Here is a 16893-nt window from a genome sequence, read left to right as displayed (position 1 = left end):
CCTAATGCGCAGTTTTCGCGGTGACGGGGCATAGCTATTGAATCTAAGGAAGTGAGCGCGTCACCAGCCGACGCTCGACTGCGCGCGCTACGCTGGCGTTACCTCGAAGCGCGTTTCCGCCACTCAACATGTCTTGCATGCCTCGACATACCGCCCTCCCTCTCACACTTTCGCCATACTTTCCTCCTACCCTCTCCGTTTGTTTCGCTCTATCTCGTCTATCTTCGCTGTCCTCCTCGTTGGGTCAGTTGCAACGAGGCCGACGGCGACGCGGAACCACAGGAGCGCGCGCGTAAGAGTTGCGCTTTAAAAAAAGTTCGAGTTCTCATCAGCTGTAAATGCGAAAACTTTTTTTTTTTTTGACGCAGCCAGGCAGATCGTTCCCTCAAGTGGGTATGTTAGCGCCAAAGCCAAGACGATTTCGTAAATCGGCCGTGAGGCGCTGACGACACCTGCAAACGTCATTTGCCAGTGCCTTCGAGTGCGTATGTGGGAACTGTTAGTGGGTGTCCCGATGATGAAGCCACACGTTACTTGGTGCAATGGCCATCAGCTGGCAGCAGCTGTAATCGTCAGTGCCCGATCCACCTGAGTGGAGACACTGTTCTGACGCGTGGGAAGGTTGCGCGGAGTGGACTCCGTAGACGGACGTGGCCTCCTGGATTTACTGCAAGTGCGCAAGTCCGCACGGAACTGCGAGCGGCGAAGACAAGTTAGCGCCCAGGCGCGCGGTAGCGTTCATTGTGATGTGGCGCGTTACACGGCTCACGCTCAGGACCACACACCGCTGGTGATGATCATTCTTGGATGCGGATGGTGATGACGGTGACGAGCGCTTATGATAGTGATAGCGGCGCTTAAAGAAGATGGTGATGGTGGCGACACTGAACTGGCGCTCGCGAGCGTTTAGAAAGCCGTCGCCATGCAGACGATTTTCTGACACAACGCCGGCTGACTGCGGTTCAAGATAACCGGGAGGATTTGTTATCTCAACACTGTCCCCACTGCCGATATCGGTCCACAAATGCCGATTGGAGTACACTCAGCGGCAGACTATATGCAAAGTCTACGCAGGCTAAAATGCACTAAAAATGATCCTCACCGGTGCCTACAAGCTACCCTAAATAGTCTGGGAAACACTCAACCACGGAACTGCCGATTCGCCCTGCGGAGAGGCGCTGTTGTAAAGTGCTTTTAACTGTGTACTTAGATTGTACATGCCCCCACACGAGTCACTCATAACGGCCGCGTATATTAGGCCTCACGTTTTGAAGTTACAGTGTGTCAGATAGCCCACTATCTTGGGAAATAGTTACTGGAATGGACCTTTTCCAAATAGGGCGCCTCAATTCGCGCGCTTCCGCAGTACAGGGTGGGTGGAGACACGGATACGTTGGCGCCGCCATTTTGGGTCCATCGCTCGCCGGCACAGCAAGTCACTGTAGTAAGGCCGCGCTATAATTTTCGCCGCAACGCGGTTTACTCGCAAAGTTCGAATTACCTTATCTATTTCGCGTTGCTGGGTCTTGTGTGAAACGAAAAGAACTATGAGCTTAGCATTTTGACCCAACGTAGGCGGCACAGGACCGTTTAAAGGGGGTCTAGACCCTGTGCGGCGGCGCTGGCATAGAGGCACCCTATTTCCACTACAGAAAAATCCCATAGTGGCGAATCCGAAAAGCACAATTGGCGGCTCTTTCAGCTTTGGAAGTGACGCTGTTATCCAATATTGCTAACAAATCGGGCAGTGCCGTAGTCTTAGCTGCGTGGTTTGCACATTGCTCAGTACTTTTTTAACTTCCTGCGCAAGGGTGTCTGTTTGGGTGCACGATTGACGAAATGTCCAAATGCCGGTTATTGGCCGTCTGGTAATTCTGGGAGCGGCCACCGTATTGCAACCAGAATGTGTTCAGAGCCTGGCTCGGCAGGTCCACCGCATCCGTGACAAGCACCGACTCCGATAAAAGCGAGTCCCCAGAAGTAATGGCGTCTGCAAGGGCATGCGCAGGTAAAGGTCGTGTAAAAGGTCCATTGCCGATCACAAAGCAACCACGTGCTTTTTATCGCTATATAACCAGCGGAAGGCTCGAAAAAAAAATCCCAAATATACGACTGGACAAATGCGAAGGACGCCAGTGTCCTCAACTTCTTGGAAGAATCTTATCCTGAATTTCTTTTGTGTTACAACGATGAAAGAATGCCAACTGATAACCTATAGATGCTTCGCTAGGGTAATGCTCACTACTGTCTCGTAAAATACATTAAAACATAAAGACCAAAGTGAAAACGAGCCCTTGAATATCAAGAGAGATTATGCACTTAAAACGCAAAATTTCAAGGCTCAGGAAACGTATACACAAAAGTACTTTATTGCAGTGTTCAAAACAAATTAGTGAACTGTCTCCCGTGATGAAAACAGCAGTGAAAACGGGTAAACAAAAGTGCGTAGGTGCAACTTTAAGTAATTTCCTTGAAACAGCTCCTCATAAATTTTAGCTCTGCCTCTAATTCAAAAATCCTAAGCACAGCAACGTATTGCCAGCGGAAGCCTTAACCAACGTTTTCAATATAATAAATTTTTTTTCAAACAGTTTTCACCGGCGACAATAATGTCGTGCTCACAAATGACCTAGCTATTTTTTATAACGGTAGAAAAATTATTTTTTTATTAGTTAATCTAAATATAAAAACATCCAGCGGCACGTCAATAACCCAAACACATTTCTTAGAAGATATGCTGAATAGATTTTTAAATACTTATGGTTGGTATTTTAAAAGTCATTGCAAACTTCTGAAGTATGACGAGAATGGAAAAAATGCTAAAATTATTGTAATACACAAATAAGGTAATACTGCAAATTTTTATTTTCGTTCGATTTCCCTCAATTTCGAGGGCAAAATTTTAGAGCATTTAATACTAAAACACAGCATATCCTTAATAAATCAATCCAATAAACCCACAAAATCCATATAAACCCATCCAACATGGATTTAACAGCAGTCCATCGACACTAACTCACTTAGCAGAGACTACACACCACCTAGCGCTAGCAATTGATAAGCAACTCAGCAGCGAATACACACGACCTAGCGCTAACAATTGAAAAGCGCGGACTGGTCGACGTAGTGTTTTAGATCTATCAAAGCCTTCCATGGCGTGTCGCATCTAAAACTACTTCATAGGTTGCAAAGCATTCCCGGATGCAGCATTCTTACGAAATAGCCAAAATATAATTTTTCATCACGTCAATAATTCGTTCAATTCGAAGGAAAATCATCAGACTGTGTTGATGACTCGTCCTGTGTGCCTCAGGGAACAGTTCTCGTTCCCCTTCTCTTCCTGCTTTTCATCAACGACACAGCAGAATATATAGACGCAAAAGTGCGCATTTTTGTGCATGGCTGCATCATTTACGAAGAAATACAGACCGTGGATAACCAGATAGTCTTAAACGAGGCCCTCAAAAAATTGCTAAATGGTGCCGGGACTCGTAGGTGACGATATATGTATAAAAACGGTCTGCATACAGTCACTGGAAAGAAAAGCCCTTCATCTTGTCCGTACCATATCCAGCAATGTGAACTACAAAGCGTCAAAGAACACAAGCACTTAGGTATCATTCATTCTTCTGAGCTAAGTGGAACAAGCATACATACACGTAACTCGTTCGGTCTGTTATCCAATATGGCGTCATATGCTGGTTCCAATAAACTAAGTGTCCGATAGCGAAGCTACAGGGTATACAAAGAGCAGCCAAGTTGGCTTATAAGAAATACCGTCGTCAGGATTCCCCAACTGAACTTGTGCGTCTAGCCGGACTCCCAACGATCAGCGATCGAGATACCTTAGAGTAAAATTTATTTTTCTTATACAGAGCAATAGACGACAACAGGTTTCTTACGTGCGCTAATATTAGGCATTATAGACAGACCACAATAAACAATTACTCGAATAGACTTCAGGGCGACACTTTTAGGTACTCATATTTTCCGCGAGCCATCAGAGAATGGAATATGTTACACTAAGATGTTGATTGTGCGTCCCTTGACAAGTTTCGGTCTGTGTTGTCGAATCATTACCTTCTTACTGCGTTATAATATACGTCTTACTTTTATTTCTGAGTTCTGTTATCGCGAAGATGTTGCAGTGTGTGTGTTGGCGCAGGGACATTATCGATATGAGTGTTTTAAACCGAGGCCAGGGCCTTTTGCAGCTCTTGTTGAACCATGTGTGAATGATCATGTATGTTGTTTACATTTTAGTATTGTACCCTTTCCTGCCAAAGCCTTGGTTCGGGTAGCAGTATGTGCAAAACAAAATAAATAAATCAGCGCGTAACGAAAAGAATTGAATTACAGTCGTTCTCGCCTTTTTTTTTGCGTAATTCTAAATTACTCATTGTGGCTAAAGAAGCCTCTTGGCCCATTGGCAGCCTGTTCAGCTACAATTAGTGAACTTGTTTAGATGGTTTGCGTAACGGGGTTTGATAAGTTCCCTTGGTGGGGAGGATGGGCCCACAAATTCAGCAACCAGCCACGAATAGGTGAAATTAGTTTTTTATGGGGGAGTACAGAGGGTTTGAGGTTTTTTTCTATTACATTGATCGTTTCCCCACGTGTGAGTGTCCGCAATATATCAGCGATGTTTACAGCGCATAGAGGTTCGAGGGTACCCTCCGATAGACCCACCCGCACAAAAGCAAGTGAGATTCAAGGACACAAAGACTAACTTTCTCGAGATTCTTACACTAGCTTAAGACGGGATCGAGAGGTTGGAGAGGGAAACCGAGGCAGTTGACGGAACATGCTGATCTACTAAAGGATAAAGGGTGCTATATTACTAGGAAGTTGCCAAATTATTTTCACAATGCCTCCGAGCACTAAAAAACACTACAAAAGAAAAACGGAGGCACGCTTCTAATCTTGAAGGGTATGTCAACAAGCTTGCGATTTGTTGACCGATCAGCCGTCCTTTTGTTATGTAGAAGTTTTTTTACCAGATATTGGCGACACGCTTACGCGATACCCTTGATTTCGACAGCGGCACAGTGATTAATTGTATTTAGAAATGGCTTCTCAGCAATTCATCACATCAGTGCCATCAACCAGATAATGAAAGAACCCACTCAGCATAACAAACTGTCCTACAATACAACAGGAAAATGTGATTCAATAGACACCCTCGCAGGAATGAAAGCATTGCAACACAATAATGTAGACGGGCTTATACAACTCAAACACGGGCGTAATAGCCTTGATATGTGAGTGGGAAGTTACGTATAAGATCGTCGCCAGACAAAGAGATACCATCTCTATGGAATCGTTTACAGCCTCTCCAGAGGGGATAGTACATTGGGAGTTCCGTCTTGACAAGTAAAGCAGTTAAAGGAGAATATTTTAGCCGCTTCACGTATGCAGATGGCGTAGGTTCTGCATAGAATGGCTGCAGATTCTTGACAGAGTATTGCGAACCCTGAGTTATACATCTGGTAACCCAAATCATAGAGCCCGGTCACGCAGGTGAAGAATTCAGGGCCCTTCTACTGCGTGAAGATGTCGAAGCTGTAGCTGTCTACTGCGTCGAAGCTGTAGCTATGCTGATTTTTTAAGTGCCCGGGGTATCAACGCGTACTTCTCCTTCAAACGGTACACCGACGCTCTTTCAATTCCTCCTGTTTTTCTCCGAGTGAACAAACCAGGATGGATGCTCGACTAGCTGCAATTGTTGTCGAAAGACGACAGTCTTTTCCGCTCTTCCTCCCTCTCTCCTCTCCCACCACCTCCCCCTCTCCTTCTCCCCTTTCTCTACTCCCATGAAAACACAGCGGAGGCTTGCGAAAATGCAATAGAATATTCCCGCGTTGCACTGCTCGCGCGCCCGATTTTGGAACCTTTCGTTTCTGTTAGCCTTGGAGTGTCGTCACAAGGCCTAGGATCGGGCGCTACCCGTTTTTGTATTTATGGGTAGAAATATTGTTTGCAACGTGTATTTTTTTTTTATTTAAGGTGGAAAAAATTAAACACACATCTATTCTCCATTAAAAGCACTCTGCTAGTACCAATTATGCATTGATGTTGTGCCTCAACTCTGCCTGATGTTCTGTTTTTCATCATAAAGTATGAAATGTGGTTAGGTTTAGTGTTACTTTGCCAAATAAAATAAAAACTATAGTACCAAATGTAGTGTTTTGTAGTGTGTCGTGTTTTGCATCTTATAAACTTCTTGTTTCAGTTTTTCTAGCGTGTGAAAGGGGGGGTCGGAAAATTGCGAGAAGGAAAATTGTTGGTATGCGTTCGCGGAGACGATATGCTGGATTTTTGCAATATACAGCTTTGATGTAAAATGCTTTCGAACAAGAAAGTGTATGCTCGGTTGGAATACTTCTAAGTTCTATTTAGACGTGAAGTTGCCGCGACTGAAAGAGGGTTATTAACCTTCCTTCATTGTCATTATCATGGTTAAGACAGCGAAATGCACAATTGAGTACCCGACGAGGTGGCTGATAAAATGATTGAGAGCATATTTATATTCGCAGTGAGATGGCTTCGCACAGTTTGTAAACTACTTCGTAAAGTCCATTACAAAAGGAACATCTTGGCGGAGAGAATTTTAGGGCTGGAGGTAAGGTGTTTCACAAATAGATATTTGAAAATAGAGCTGCTTATCAATAGTTTGGTTTTTAGTGCATTGAATGCTTGACAGATGTAAAGATGACAGAAAAGTCCCTGCGCACGGTATATTCTTGCTAGCTTGAACAGGACTTTATGTTATGCGGCCACGAAAGCTGCGTACGCGTAAAATTTCACATTCGGATTTAAATCACATCAAAAACTGCAAGAGAACAGGACGCCTCCGTGGTATGAATATTGAGACTAACTAGGGCGTGCGAGTGGGCTCTGCTTGGCACGGTTTGGAGTCTTCTTTTACATAAGGTAGCCCCTACTCCAATGTGAATGACCTGTGATGCGTTTGCAGTCGTACAGCGGGTGCCAGTAGAATAACTATGCTATTGATTCTCACGCCCGAGCAAAACAAAATTTCCCCTCTTTTATTCCCGTTGGTACACTACTAGGGCAACATTAATGGCAACATTAATGGCAACATTATTTTGTCGTGTCTATGTCACACAGTCCACGAATATTTTTTTCTAATATTTATATACTGCTAAACTATACAAACTTTAGTTACAACAAGCCGCAGACGGAAGTGCTTAGGCCCGAGTAAATTGATAACAAATACGTAAGCATGAAATATAAGGTTCAAGTATTGGAACCGCCAGCGGTACTTTCGTGTAAGGGTAGAGCATTCACAAACGCATAAGCATGCAAAGAAACACGTGGCCATTTAAAATGTTTCATTACACAAATATAAAAACGTGTACTTTAACATATTGCATGACGTCTCACCCGAGCGGTGAAGTGTTGCTCGACTTTATTCTCATGACCAGAACTGAGTTCGATTTATTCTGTCTGAGCGAACGGAGTTTCAGGACTGTATGGGGGAGAATTGAGTGGTTTGCTTCTTGTAAATAATTACTACATTCGTTTGGAAGATGTTATAACCGGGCGCAAAACTTGCAAAACTTGTGTCTAAAAATTACAGGAGAGGAAATATGTGTAATTGAAGATTTCAAATTCCAGAAAAGAGCGCGCTTTGCAGGTCAAGAAACAAAAGTGGTAAAGAAACAGTGCGATGATAGAAATTACTTCTTCACCCTTCTTGTTTTTATTTTTCCTGCAGAGACCAGAGAATATTTTAATGACGCTACACCATGATGAAATGCAATGATTCACATGGCTGCGACGAAAATAATATTACAGAGGGATTTCTTCCGGAAAAAAATGTGCTGGTTTTAGGTAATGCTCCATTCTATTCGAAAGTTTTCATACCGAGCTCACACAATCAAAGAATGTTAGTTAACACGAAATAACTACTTGCAACACCTAAAAAGAACGCTTCCGGAGAATTTCCAAAAACGTAGCCAGTATCGTTGATTAATGATGTTCACGTAAATGGTAAATTCCGCATTTTGCAGCGTATTCAATTTGTTTGTGCGGCAACATCTTCCAGTTTGTTGTTTCCTGTTGTCAGTCTTTTATGTTGACATCTATTATGTGCTATATGGTGCTGTTTTCTATTTTCAAGGTGTGTTGCTCAGCGGTCCCCCTTCGCGAAGACATCGATCCAGCCAGGCCGCCCCGCTCTATGGTGTTGTGACCTGACCTAGGTACAGTCCTGTCTCCGCTTTCGCCGATGGATACTTTTTGTCTCTGTGCTCTGTGCGCCTTCATTACCTGGGCGTGTATGTGAATGTGAGTTGGTGTTGTGAACTGATCATCTGGTGTTGGCGAAACTTCTTTCATCCCATGAAGGCACAGGTGCGCGCAAGCGAGAGACGGTGAAGTCAGGTAAGTCGTTCTGGAACAATTATTTTCCCTGTGCGGTTAGTTTCTCTGGGAATATATGAATAATAAAAGAGCAGAAAAGTTTTTGCTTAGCTCCACAACGTTGATGAACTAACTGTCATCGCATTCCGCGTTGTTGCGACTGTGCGTTCGGTTATACAGCCAAAGCCGCAAACTCCGTCAAATGCACCTGAAAATTGCTATTTGAATATTTCGGGCAAAAATTGCGTACATAAAACTTACGCGTAAGATACTTCAGTAGATCTCGAGGCAAATTTGCCCTGCGGGGGCGCTTCCTTAAGTGCGACAAAGGCCTGTTAGTAGGTTAGTGAAATAAACTTTAATAAAAACTGCTACCGATCTAGCGGTTGTGTGCAGTGGAGTAACGTTATTTCTGCTCTATTGCTGCATAAAATGTAATCATTAGTTGACTAACGAAGCCGACTCGCAGTTTATTTATTTATTTATTTATTTATTTATTTATTTATTTATTTATTTATTTATTTATTTATTTCATGTACCCTCAATCGCACAATCATTCAAGAGGGGAGTGGGTTTTGGAAACAAATACAAGTAACAAGTAAACAAAGCGGCAAGAATGTAACATAGACTACATATGCTGGTAGTACAAACAACAAACGCACATGAGAAAATACGCTAGGCCTTCATCTGGACGGATCTGTAGAAATAGTCTCATCGCACACAACAAGAGGAAAGCATTTGCCGGCTACAAAGCAAACTACACAAAGTTTTTACAGCACTACTCAAGAATTGTTCGAAACACGTTCCTAAATTCACGATCATTCCTTGGATCTATTGGTTAAGGCCGCTCATCGTAGTAACATCAAGGTATTATTGATGAAACTTGTACCACAAAAACGTTCTCCGGTTGAGCACCTGTATGCCACAAGAAATGAAGGCTTTGCACAATGCGCAGCCGAGCGTTTCCCCTGGAATCTGAAGCCCCTGCTTTACTCGTTTATTTGTGGTCGTTCTCCATTGATGCATCTAATGACCAAGCGATGACCACTTTTTGCAGGGCTTGGAAACGCCCAAAATAGAATTAGGAGTCCGATAACCATTTTACCGACAATTGGGTAAAATCAGGGTTCCTTGTAGTTGACTTAATATACTTTGACATGATTAGCACCAAATGGCTGCTTATCTTGTATCAGTGGCTTATGTTAATTGTTCAGTTATTTATTTTTATTAATCGTTTATCCTTCGCAAAGAAGCAAATACAAAGGGAGTGGATATTAAAACATATGCACACTTACGAATACAGTACATGTGCTTTCAATGAAAAAGTTAGTCCTGAATATGCAATGTCCTCTAATGCTTTGTGAAACAAGTGAGTACCGCACTGAGAAAAATATAGGCGGGAACGCGGTTTTATTCTCGGACGTTTTCAAAAGAAGATACGCAGCAACCTATGTCGTTTTACAGGATTCCACAGCAACATTGCGATTTGGTGAATTCGATGAGAGAAGTACTAAGGCAGCCAAAGGTGTTGATTACGCAGAGTGGCGTGGTTTCATGTAGCTCACGAAACTTGTTGGGACGTTGAGGTTGGGGGGTCAACACTCTTTTTCGTTGACGTTACACTTGCAATGCTGGTATAATCAATAAATATTAAAGGAAACTGAGTTATTCGGCGCAAACTCGATAGGACGAGAAGGAAGAAAAATGTTGATTTATTGAGGACAGAAGTGGGTGGCCTCTTCAGTCTAAAAAGCCGCGAGCCAGCGCCGCAGCCTGGGCGCGAGCGAGGATGCGTGCTCTAATTAAATAGTCGTGACGCAGATCCCATTCCAGAAGTGTCGCTGCTAGGCAGCACAAACAACAGCTTTATTTTACTGGTGCTAAAGCTTTGAGAACGTGTATGTTGGCAAATTGTCTCTTCGAACTAACTCTGGCTTTTATGCCTTGTACTTCTGTTTCCGGGATAAATAAGTTTAGGACACTGATTTAACACTAATCGCGGTGATTTGAAACCTGTCATAGAACTTCTCATATTCCAAGGAATAATGAAATTTCAATATTATGTTTTATTGCTGCACGTGTTTTTGCTGAGAAGCCGAGTATTTATAGCCCCAGTCGGTTAACAAAAGTACGTATTTCTGGGGGGAAAGCCCCAGTCGGTTAACAAAAGTACGTATTTCTGGGGGGAAATGCATGCGCACTACATTGAGTGCTGCGGATACAGTCAAACCAGTTTATAGCGAACCGCAATATGCACCGCTATATGCACCGATATATCCAATAGTTCGATATAGCCGAACCCGCCTATAACGAGCTTATTGTTACGAGTTCGCAATCCGCGAGAGGCGCCAGCCCCCTCCCCAGCTCCGCCATCCGCGTATGCAGAAACGAACACAGTACAGTAGCCATTATATCCATTTAAAATATTCCATTTATTGGAAGTATTAAAGCTATTTTCCGCCTTAACTGCCCACGTTGCAAAAAAAACGGTGATTTTTGTTTTCACTTTCGTTTTGGCGGCTTCAACTAGCATAGCATTCTCTACACGAAACATTGCACCACCAGTTCGAGTCCGCGTCCTCAAAAATCTAAGAAGCATTCGCTCAGCACATCGACTGCCGAAAGCGCTTTATTATAAGCGTCGGACGGATTTCACTCGTGACTTCACCGGGAACGTTGGCTAGCTTTTCCCACCGTTCACCGATGCTGCTGTCTTGGTCCGGACTCGCTGACTGGGCGGGTTCCGTTTCGAGTCCCGCGCATCGGAAAGAGTTACGGAAAGTATTGGGCGTCACGTCGCTCCGTGCGAGGCGCAATGTCTCAGTCGCCGCTCTTGCCAATCCACATCTCAATCGCCGCTCGAGATCATGCATTTCGGCGGCCATTCTAGGCGCCCAGTGTTCGATATATCGGATGTGAACTTCGTTATAAGGAGTATGTTTCCCATGTATTTCCGTAACTGAATTATTTTTGTTCGATATATAGCATAATTCGCTATATCCGGGTTCGTTATAGCCGGATTTGACTGTAAATATGGGAAGCTGTCGTCACAGTTAGCAGACAACACGCCTGAGCTTTCAGATGCGTGCACGAAGACTGGTAACGAACATGATATAGATTACTTTCTATCAGTTTTCGTACACGTCTACGAAGTCTTGATTGCCAGTATACGAGAAATATCTGCAACACCGCTACATAAGTACGTCACGTTCACTTGTATACCACGGTTTGGTTAATAGCAGTGTTCCACACAAACGATAGGTCGCAAAGCCACGCGGTTATACAAAAATTGGCAGTCCACGCTGCATGGAGGTATATACTATCTGTGAATAAACGACATATTTTTGAGGCTATCACCCAGAAGCGAATTGTACAGCTTTTATAAAGACCATTGTCCGCCGCGGGCGTTCGATAGGCCCAACAGGCGGTGGACAGGCCACCATTGAGCGTTGGACAGGCGTTGTGCTGCTGAGCCGAATGGCTCTGGTTCGATCACGGCGGCGGGGCGGCTGTTTTCTGCTGGAGGTGAAAAGCAAACACGCTCGTAGATCGAGATTTCGGCGCACGTTAAAGATCTCCAAGTGGTCAAGATTATTCTGCAGTCCTCCACCACGACGCGCCTCATAGCCCTATTGCAACTTCCGCGGGTTAAACCTCATAGTCAAATCATAACGACCAAATTAAAAACTCAATTTCCCTCCGTCTATCGACGGCGATGAGTGAATAACATAGCTTGCTTTCGAGCGACAAAGTGGTCGCCTTTAAAGTTCCCCGCTGTTGCGTTCTTTATTGCTGTTTTATTTTGCCGCGTGAACAAAATATGCTCCTGTGTTGGTTCTATGCGCTTTATTTCGCGCAGTTATCTAAAACTTCTAGTGTTCCCCTTCTTTTTGTATCGAATATGTTTGTCCACTCCTGCGTACACCTACTTAAGTGAAGCTGGCAGTATCCTGCAAATAAATAAATAAATAAATAAATAAATAAATAAATAAATAAATAAATAAATAAATAAATAAATAAATAAATAAATAAAAATACAAAACAAATAAATGGTGAAGTCCCGAAGTCAAAGCCGCTGCAATGAAAGTCTAAGCATCAACGATCGAAGTGCAAACTGCCTGCGAGTCAAAGTACTATATCAGGTGACAGCGAACTCACGAGAAGGCGCCGTGTCTCCCCACCCATCGTCGTCGTTAGAAGAAGGAGATTTAAACTTAAATCCAAAGTGCCAAACTGCAAAGCCAAGATCACTTCAACTCGGGCAAAGCCCAACGCCAGTGCAACGCCAAGGAAATGGCGAGCGACCCGAACGCGATGATGCCGCAACAGGATAGGCGTGGGCGTTACAACGCGTGGGGCCCAGGCTCGATTCCGACCACGGAGTTTTTTTCTTGTTCGATCGTCATCGTCATCAAGTGCCCTTCCACACTGTAAGTTTGCCTTTCCCGTAGGGCGTTTTGGTTGCGACACCTCCACCAGTGAGAGCTAGAAAGGTTCGCTTTAAAAATTAGTTAGGGCACTGGAGCGATCCTTCAGTGTGAATTCTATAGAAAGGCTGTCGCTGACTTCGGTGTCGGGCGAAATGTTAACTAAAGCGCCAAGTTGGGCGAGTTGGTTACTAACTGAGTTGGTTGCTAACAGCCTTTTCCCGTTTCATGTACATATGAACGTTTTCCGTGTTTCTGCGGCATAAACTGAGTGGAAGTTTTAGCGTGTGTTTCGCCTCCTCTTGACTTTGTCCCTGCGTTAATGTTCTCTAGTGCGATGAATTTCTTAGAGGAAAATGCTGCTCAGTTTAGTCGGAAGGCGTTGCGATATGGTGCAGCCGGAGCTGGAGCTAGCGGTGCAACAGAAATTTCACGCCGCGCAAGCAGCATGTGGTACGGGGAGCTCGGCTACGGAGGGGGAAAGGAGCAGTATCAATGAGTGGTACAATTAAAACCCTAAACAACAGGGTCACCAGGAGCCTCGAATTATTTCGTTAAATCGAGAACTTCGTAAAATTGGCGCGGTCATGTCACGAGCAGTTGATTCCAATGTCTAAAGGGAGGCGCGTCCCAGTAGCTGCCGTGACAGCGTAATGGCGGCGGCGCTCTCCTGCCGGTAATTTAGCAATTCGCTTAAAGCCCGCGGTGGAAACAACCAGCCGTCCAGGGCTTGCCCTGAAGTCGTCGCACTCATCCAGACGCGCGAAGCACAGTGCTTTTTTATGTGCCACTTCCCCGCTGTAAACAGGGCTCCCTGTTTACAGGGCTCCCCCGCTGTAAACAGCGGAGGGCTCCCCCGCTGTAAAAGGTCTGCCTGTAAACTGTTAACAGGGCTCCCTGCAACTTCCCATGCGGGTTGATCTTGAGGACCTCTTTCACTGACGCAATTCTAGACGAAGTGGCATGAATGATGGCGTGCCCTTCTACCAAGATTGTGGAAAGCGTGCTGGCCCGGATGCCGTGGTCTGAGCCCACGGGACTGCTTGTTTATCTTGTACAGATCCGTAAATGCCTCGTTTTTTTTTCTTCTGACGTTTCGCAACAATCCTGGTGGCATTCTGACAAAACGCATTCGAAATTTCGCCTTTAAATGTCTCTTTCTCGAAATGCTTCGTTAAACCGGGAGCGCCGCTGTGTTTGTTTCGTTCGTTCGAGTTTAAAAGCATTGAGCCGCATAGGCAGCTGCGAGAAAATCCGGATTTGTTTGTTAGATCGGGAAATTTATAAAACCGGGTTTCGTCAGATCGAGTTGTGGCCGTGTTCGACGGTGGGGCCACCGAGTGGTCGTGAGCAGAGACAGGACGAAGAGTTGGCAACACAGGCCGGCTTTCGTGCTCCTCCTTCTTGCTGGCTCTTCGTTCTTTCACTGCTCTGCACGCGCCCGCACGCGGCGTGGCCGAGTACACGTGCACTTCTTTATTGCTGGCTCGGCAGCCTTTGCTGCGCTTGGCTTCGCACATCAAACGGGCTGTTGGTAAGTTGCACCTGCAGCGATATCGCCCGAGAAAGAACCCCGTTTGTCAGTGTTATGGCGGCCAACAGCTTGCCATGCAAGGTGCCCCAAGCCAATTTTCATCTTCCGGCAGGGCGCGCCTATTGGTGAGGGTACAGCTTGGGCATGTGAATGCCCGATTAGCGGGACACCGCGCCTGAAACCATACATGCCTTTTTTCTTCTCCGTATTCCAGCTAGTCGAAATGGCTCATGTTAGTGCGCATACAAAAACATCGACCGGGCGCCTTGCCGCGATCGTTCCTAATTCTTGGGTTTATAAATAGGTGATTTGGGGGATCTCCTCCGCGATTTAAGAAATTCATGGCGCGGAAAATAACTGGTCTATCTAAATCGTTTATAATTTATGGGAACATACAATATGCATAATTCCGTTTTTATTCCTTGTCCGTTTCCAGCATTTTGTTATCCGACAGATCTGCATGTGCACTGCACAGCATGAACAAGCCGTCACGGATTCCTACATTCTTGCCTCTCATGCGAAACTTACATGTCAAAACTTTGTCTCCTCACGTGCGGATTACAGGAATCCAAACTTGTCTCCACTCCAATGTAAAATTCTTCGTACCTTAGCTACCACAACTTCAGTATAATTTGCAAGCTTTTATTGCTTATAATGTAGGGTGCACGGCATAGTGCACAAGAGGCAGGAATTGTTTTTTTTCTGAGCCATTTTTCTGAGCCACATCTTATTTTTAAATATAGAAAAATGGAATGCCGTTTACTGCAAGCTCGTTGAAAATATATGGTATCCAAGAAATCGCAAGCGTGAAAAGGCGACACATCACAATATGTCACACCGGGACCATCCGGTTAGCGTTATGCAAGGGGCAGGATATAATTTTATTTACCTACATGTCTAGTCGACCGCAGAATACGCCACGAAGCAACCATTGCCGCTTGTCTCAACATTTGACGCATAATAAAACGTCTCGATGCTGGACACTATTTTTTTTTTTTTACAGTGGCGTGCACAGCGGGCCTGTCCAGCCGCGAACTGGACGCTGGGCCGGCGAATACCTCAAAGGTCGATCGCAGTGCAGCCTCAGCAGCGGTGCTCACTGCGCACAGCACTCCCGAAGGCCGCGGGGGGCGAGGAGGAGGCTGCAGCAGCCGAGAATAGCCGCGCGGCTGGTGACGCCGGCGGTGAATGATGAAAAAGCTAAATGTGAAACGCGGGTCGCGGGACCCGAGGGGAGCCCCGGTTGTCCGCCAGCTTCCAGCCTCCCGGCATCTATTATTGAAGCCATCCCAGCGGCCGACGAAGCGGCGGCGGCCCGATTGTCCAACCACTTGAAGGTCGGGCGAAATAAAAACACCCCGGCACGGTGGCCGAACGCTGCTGGCTCGCGAAGCAATGTGCACGTCGAGGCACCCAGTGTTTCCCGCTTTGCTGCGTTCTGCGCTTCTTCGTTGGCCTTCCTTCTGGCGCTAATAACTGGTCCACGGCAGATTCACCACGAAGGCTTGAAACCATCGCGAAAGAACAATCGTGCACTTGGATGGCAGTCGGAGACAAAGCGCTGGCTGGCTCACAAATGAAAGTTTATTTTCTTCACACGTCGTATAAACACCCACGCTGCCAAAGCCAACAACGAAGGAAAAGAGAAAATAAAAAATGAAAGTGTCCTCGTTGGTGTTTACACGGCGTGTCAAAACAACACCCTTCTAGTCGTATGTAAGCGCTATGCTTTTGCCTTTGCCCTGGTCGTGTATTCGTCCGTTCGGGGTGCCTCCGAGTCTTCGTAACCTACCACTCACTGAAGTTGTACCACAGCTAAGCCATTTGCCGTTCTCGCCTGGACGTAGCCGTGCGTGAAACGGTATAGCACGGTCTGCACAGCACGGATCGGAGCGAAAGGAAGTTATATTTATTTTTATATATATATATATATATATATATATATATATATATATATATATATATATATATATATACATATCAAGGTTGCAGTCGTCATTGCCAGTGCTATTCGGCTTTTTTCGAAATATATAATAGGGCCGAATGACGTGTGCTTGTCACGTTTCTTTGATTCATTGATAAATAAGCGAAAATATAAGTCGAGAAAAAATCCGCCGTTTTCCGGGAGCGGGACTCGAACCCACATCTCCGCATAACCGGTGCGGTGCGTTTACCAATTACGCTATCCCCACAGCGGCTTCTCTCTCGACTTTTAAAGCGGGGGTTTATATTTACAAGAGCTCTGAGGCCGGTCAACTAGCGCCGCCCCTCGACTACCGCGGGAGACGTAGAACGTCTTCTTTCCCAGCGGCCGCCACGTAGAACGTGGTCGGAGGTCGGGGTTAGCAATTGGCATATCCGAACTGCTGGAGCCAGTGCCTCGTAATGCATGTAGCAGAACAGAGAGATACGGGACGAGGGACTCGGTAAAGATACATATCAAGGTTGCAGTCGTCATTGCCAGTGCTATTCGGCTTTTTTCGAAATATATAATAGGGCCGAATGACGTGTGCTTGTCACGTTTCTTTGATTCATTGATAAATA

At 45.2% G+C, this 16893-nt stretch overlaps 1 long non-coding RNA gene across 2 annotated transcripts in view; it reads left to right on the top strand.

Moving 5' to 3' along the window:
* The window catches only part of LOC144176029 (uncharacterized), a 776463-nt gene that overhangs the window by 16576 nt on the left and 742994 nt on the right, over positions 1–16893 (top strand). For both annotated transcript variants that reach the window (XR_013323752.1, XR_013323753.1), the window contains exon 2: positions 8147–8409. This is a non-coding gene — a long non-coding RNA (uncharacterized LOC144176029). The remainder of the gene's footprint in view (positions 1–8146; positions 8410–16893) is intronic.

The sequence above is a fragment of the Haemaphysalis longicornis genome, unplaced genomic scaffold (genome assembly GCF_048455015.1).
Source record: "Haemaphysalis longicornis isolate Haplotype H1 unplaced genomic scaffold, Haemaphysalis longicornis Haplotype H1 scaffold_3, whole genome shotgun sequence".
Classification (NCBI taxonomy): domain Eukaryota; kingdom Metazoa; phylum Arthropoda; class Arachnida; order Ixodida; family Ixodidae; genus Haemaphysalis; species Haemaphysalis longicornis.
The sequence above is the reverse complement of the archived record's forward strand: the minus strand, read 5'-3'. Positions and strand labels throughout refer to the sequence as shown.